This window comes from Atractosteus spatula, chromosome 21 (assembly GCF_055471065.1).
Source record: "Atractosteus spatula isolate fAtrSpa1 chromosome 21, fAtrSpa1.hap1, whole genome shotgun sequence".
NCBI classification, from domain to species: domain Eukaryota; kingdom Metazoa; phylum Chordata; class Actinopteri; order Semionotiformes; family Lepisosteidae; genus Atractosteus; species Atractosteus spatula.
Window position 1 is genome coordinate 3,141,603 of NC_142726.1, and position 6,137 is coordinate 3,147,739.

Sequence of the window (6,137 nt, forward strand, 5' to 3'; positions counted from 1 at the left end):
CACATATCGTAGAAGAGTCCTGTGGAGGTGAGCTGAAAGTGGATTTTTTAAGCCAGTGGAATGGTTCGCCTGGTTTCCAGGTAAAGAATTATTGAATAACGCTCAACACTTGAAACATTGACACCCTTTTCCTTGGGGGAGAAGACTATAACTCACCAATACCTATAGGGAAATTTATGTACTTTCATTAAATATTCCGAATGTAACATTAATTTTAACATCACTTTCTACATATCCTTTATTAGCGTAGATGAGTCCCTCCACACTTCATATTGTATCATGATGATAATTTCAGAAAAGCACGAAAAGTTGTGTATATTCGTTTCTGTTTGCCAGCATCTATCAAGATCTGAGTCTGGTTGATCTGTCTATATCAGCGATGTTCCTATAGCCCGTGGATACAAAATTAAAATACGTTTTCTCTCAAAGGTTGTATGACTTTTAAATTCCTTCAAGAACACCTGTGAGACCATTTGAGCTATTCTCCGCGGAACACGAGCGCAGCTTGTATTTTATTGAGAGCCGCAGCTACGCATGAGAGGATATACATAACAAATGGTTTATTCATGTTATGATCTGGGAACAAATTTAATATGCTCCCATTTCCCCCCTGTTTGGTGTGTGTTTTATGAATTCCAGCGCTTGCCCGGCAATCCCTTTGATTGAGCAGAACTTTGCTGTTCTTGATGCAATCAGGTGTGCTTGCGTTATTTTCCGAAAGCCCGCGAAGCAGAACCACTTACAATGAAATTTGTTTTTGACTAGTTCTAATTTTCTTACCTGTCATAGCAGCGAAGATGAATAAACTTCGGCGGCCTGCACTTCAGAGATCCGAGTTTAGTACACGCAGAGCAGGAAATCATGTTTGACACGTCAAACCATTTCTCTTCTCGCATGATGTTGTTCGGTATTTTGTGGTTTTGATGGATTTTTTTAACAGTTTTTCAACCAGATTATGATGCCACGAAGTAAACACAAGCAAAAACGAAGAAAACGGCGTAGCTCACACTTTGTTAATAAAGGAGATGCTATTCAGACACTGCATTGTCACGCGTTTTTTCTTGAAAAATGACTAAACTGAATTTAACCTGAAACAGCGAAAAAACTGTTTCGCTTTTTATTACTTCTTGTACTTCTTTAAAGAGGAAAAACACAGTTTAACACGTGAAGCGAGCGTAATTTCCTAATTTTAAAAATATCGGCGCCCACGTAGAAATGTGGTTGTCCGGTGATGATGAATTGGGTATTCAGCTACACGAACTGCGCGTTTAATGGCTATACTTCTACCACTGGTGCAAGTAATTACCGGGGTGTTGCTATACAGCAGAATAAAACTGATTATTAGGAACAAATATCATTGTGCTCCACCGCCCACTTGTCTTTCATTACTGTTGATCAAACAGGAGAAAAAAAGTGCAAGTAAGCAGAATCGGCCTTAGGGCCAGTGTGAAAATCACTTTAAATACCGCATAGTGCAGTTTGAGTATTTCTTTATTGCAAATGTCAATTAATAGTCATCTGAGAAGAAATATCACTGAGAAACCATAGACATAAAAGCCTTTTGCATTATGTAAATATCAATTGCTAGTGAGAACTCGACAAAAGCCACCTCTTGTGCAGTTTATGCAAAATTGTGTATCATTTGTACTGAGGCTGTAAGCAAATAATGAATGAAAGATGAGGAATGGGATACTTGATGTGATAACTAGGAAAATATGCTTTAACTGGTGTTTCACTCAGTGGATGTCCGGGCTGGACATCATTTTGATCAGATATTTTGGGATCAGTTACTTTTTTTTTAACCCAACTGATTAAAAAACACAGTGATTCGTGGACTGTGCATTATAACGAATAAGGCTTGAGGGGAGACTAAGTCGCCGCTGTTTACTGGAAAGTTGAGAGAGACATCCACTTTCTAACCCTTCTTCCAGTTCAGAGCTGCGGGAGAGCTGGAGCCTATTCCGACAAACAGCAGGTGCAAGGCGGGGTACTTCCCGGTTGGGATGTCAGACCAATTAGCCTACCGGTATGTTTTTGTACTGTGGGGAAACCGGAGCACCCAGAGGGAACCCATTTAAACACAGGGAGAACATACTGTACAAACGCCACACAGACGGCACCTCAGGTCTGAAACTGTACCCAAAGCCCCAGCGCTTGAGGCACAAATTCTAACCACTGTGCCGCCAGTGTACAGATCCCAGAACGATCCTGCCCATTGCCGGATGTGTCCCACCTCGCCGCCTTCACTGCTGGTGATACGGCACGACTCAGGGTTGAACTTGGGATGCATGCAATACAGACATTAGCCATTAAGTGGAGCAAGTGCCTTCGCTGGGTGAGACATTTGGGTTCTCCGTAAAAATTGTTGACAGCATACAAGAAGAAATTATGATTTATGTCTTACATTTTAATGTTACTGTCATACCATGCCCTTAGGAGCTAAAAGCTGTTTTATGAGTGTTTTTTAGAGTTTAATTTAGAGTACTGTGATCAGAGTTAAGTGCAGCATTGAGTTACTGAATAGAAAGCTTAATTGTTTATGTGTCAGACATTTGTAAAATATGTCTTGTTACATTACTTGCTAGTGCTACACTTGAATGAACCTCCACTGGGTCAGATTCATTGAAGATGTGGCAGCAGCTGTTATTTCTATGCTGATGAAACCCGACATTAATCAAGCACAGTCTGTTTTGTCCTATGGCTTAGATCATGTGAAAAATAGATGCACTTTTACTTCTAAACTCTTGCCAGACTGAAGTTTTGTCAGTTGGATCTCCTTAGTATCTTTGCAAATGTGACAGCCCTAGGCTGTTTACCGAGTAGCTCAACTGGAAAAGGTGTTTGCCCGAATGCAGATGGACTTGTCTGGCTGTGGGTTTGAGCCTCTCAGTGACAGAGCGACCCCTGCAGTCTCCCATTTGCTCCTAGGCATGTAGGGCTCTTGGTGAGAGATCTCTCTCCTCCAGGTCTGATGCAAGAAAGCTAATGAATTCTTTTGTCTTTTCCAGGCTTGGTTATTGCCATGCATTTCTTACTGGTGGTTTGTTAAGTTTTTAAAGCGAAACTAAAATGCATTTATTGCCTGTTTTTGCTTAATTGCACCGATTCCCTGTGGAGCTGAGAATTCAAAACTCATTCACTACTGCTTGAATGGTTTAGCTCCTTACTGCATCAGTGAGCTGTTGTGTTATACACTTTCGTCTCATCTGGACTCCAGTCTTCTTGCGGTTCCGATTCTGTTTCTTCAGAGATGTTGAATAGTTTCCCAGCCCCTCTCAGGTCTTGCAGGTCCATGTGCACTTTCAAGCCCTGTCTTAAAACTGTTATACAAACTGTACTATTGGTACAGCTGGTGTAAGATGAGAATATAGTTTTATCAAAGTTTCAATTAGCATTATGAAGGCACAATTACCATTTACACATCTCAAGTTAAATTTGAGAGACTGGAATTGATGAAACCAGAAAGGTGTTCAAGAATTTAATTTGCAAGTTAAGACCTTGAGGAAAGTACACTCATTTAAATGACTAATTTTTGGTTTTGCTTTCTGCATTTTCTATTCTTAAATTATCTTTTGTAAGTCTTGTGATCCAGATAAAAGAGGTCCTTCAAGCAACTCTGTAATAGTTTTTTAGCAATGGGTATAACACTGTATTGCTTATGTAGCACTAATGTACTTCAGATGTACAACCAGTACAGGTAGTAAGCATATTGGTACAGCTTGTGTATTAACTCCTGAATTACTGGGGGAGAGAATTTGACAGCCAAAGATTTAAAAACATAAATAACCTCACTATATGAACAGGGTTATAAATAATTACTGTATTTACTGTGTCCTGCATTTTAAATGTGGTTAGCATGATACAGCATAACTGAAACAATTAACATCTTAACCTGCCTTGTGCAAAACATGCTAAAGAAGAAGGCCCTTGTTGAAAAATGTAGTCTTAGTGATTTGTGGGTTACCATAGCATTTTTGCTTTTGCATATATTTAAAAAGTTTATTAGATCATTTCAATACTCGGGAAAACACATTACTGTGCAGCACTGGGGACCTAATGATTTTAAGAAATTTGATGATAGTCTTTCAGCAATGAGCAATTTAAATGCATTCCATTCTTTTCCAATTTAGTTCTGAAACAGGATAAAAATAAATAAGTGAAAAATAATCTGTTGCAGTCTGGGCTAGCAATACCCGTGACCTGCCTGATCAACTCATTTATTAGACCTAGCAATGTCTTTCAATGCACAGCCTCTGTGATTACAGTACCCTTCTTGTTAAATGAGGTTTATAATCCCATTCATATTAATTCCTTGAGCTGCACCGAAGTTTATAGAAATATGGTCACAGACCAGTTGGCTAATTTATGTTTGAAGGGGATTATTTTCCCTTACGTATCTCAAACAATGCGATGCATTTCAGAGCTAGCTGCTTCTCAGTGCTTCAGAAGCTCTGTGGGACAAAGGGTACAACACATTAGAGGGGCATGTAGGAATATAGCACTTGCCCATCCTGGTTGCCCCCATAACCCCATTTGTATTTCTATTCAAGCTGATTTCTCCAAGACTTAATTCAACCCTTAAATGAGTAGTTAGTGTATTCAGATGCTTACTGTTTTTTGCAGTTGCTATAAAGTTGAGGTCACATTTTCTTATAGGAATTAGTAGTCAAGCCAAAATCTCCAAATGTTCTCCCTGAAACTGGTTTAATAGTCCTAATTAAGCTATTGATTAGTTCAATAAAGGGCTGTATTAAGTAGCAGAGAGCTCGGCTGGCTCACAGGCCAGAAGACACTGGGGTCATGTAGACTGGAAGCCTGGTGGGAGTCTGGAAGGAAGCACAGGATTAATCTTGATCACTGTGGAAGCCTTTTATTTCCTTAAAGGTTAGAAATTGTTTTCCCCCATTGATTTCATTTTGCGATCATGCTGTAGCATTCGTTGCTTAGCTTGTTTGACTGCCTAATTTTTTTTAGAAATATTCTGGAACTTTTCAAACTCATACTGTTTACTGTTATGTAGTTCTTCACTTGCATTGCTCCCATTTATGCAATCAGTGTTGTCTAACTTTCTGTACGTCACTTATCTTGATTAGTTGTCAATTGTTTAGACAGTCGATCATGTGCCCCAACTATTCTGGTAGCCTGAATGGGAGGAAGTAGAGAAGTAGAGAAAAATTACAGTGATGCACAAGCTTTGGCAAAAGATCTCAGAGTCTTTTGCCTGATGCTGTAAGAGTTTTTCCCTTCTTTACATTTTTGTGATCACATTAAGATGCCTCTTAAGTATTTTGTTGTCTAGGAAAGTTACTTAACACAGCTAATACAAATCTAAGCAGAAACAACCTCAGGGAATGATGCAGAACACATTTAATAGAATGTGCAATGAGCAAGAAATGAAATAACAAGAAAATAAAGAGGATATTAACTTTTTATGACACAGAACTAGACATAGACTAACTCACAGCCAATGCATTTGACTACATTGGGCAGAGAAAAGACTTTAAAATGAACTAAGAGCTTCACACAAGCTATATGCAGTAGACTGATTTTGTGTGTATTGATAGGAAATACAAAGACAGGGTGACCATGTATTGACCAGTCAATGTAGACTGAGGACAATATTTGATTGGATATTATGCATGAATTAATATGTGGAAGAAGGGCATATTTATTTTTCAGTTCTGAAGAGGTAAAGTATTGTAAAGCTTTGAACAGTTTTATCCTCAGGTTATGAAGTTTAATTAATTTTAAAACCATTGTTTTCCTAAGCATTGTATCTAAGTATGCATGAATATTTAACCTAAAGATTTGGTTATATACTTTTTCTTTGTGCTTTCTTTGATTGATATATATATATAGTTTGCATTAAAGTGGTTTAATCACTCCCATAGGGAAACTTTGAAGCACCTAAACCTTTCAAAATTCATTAGATCAAAGCTGTTTCACATGGTTCAGGTAAAAAAAACACCTTTATATTCAATCTTTGTGATAATCACTGTTTCTTAAAAAAAATTAAAGATTTTTTTTATGAGCAAAATTAGTGTTGGAGGCTTCATAAGATGTGAAAGATTGCCTTTTATTTAGTACCTAAATTTAATCAGCTCTGAGGAAACTGTAAACAAATTATTTCCAGGTTA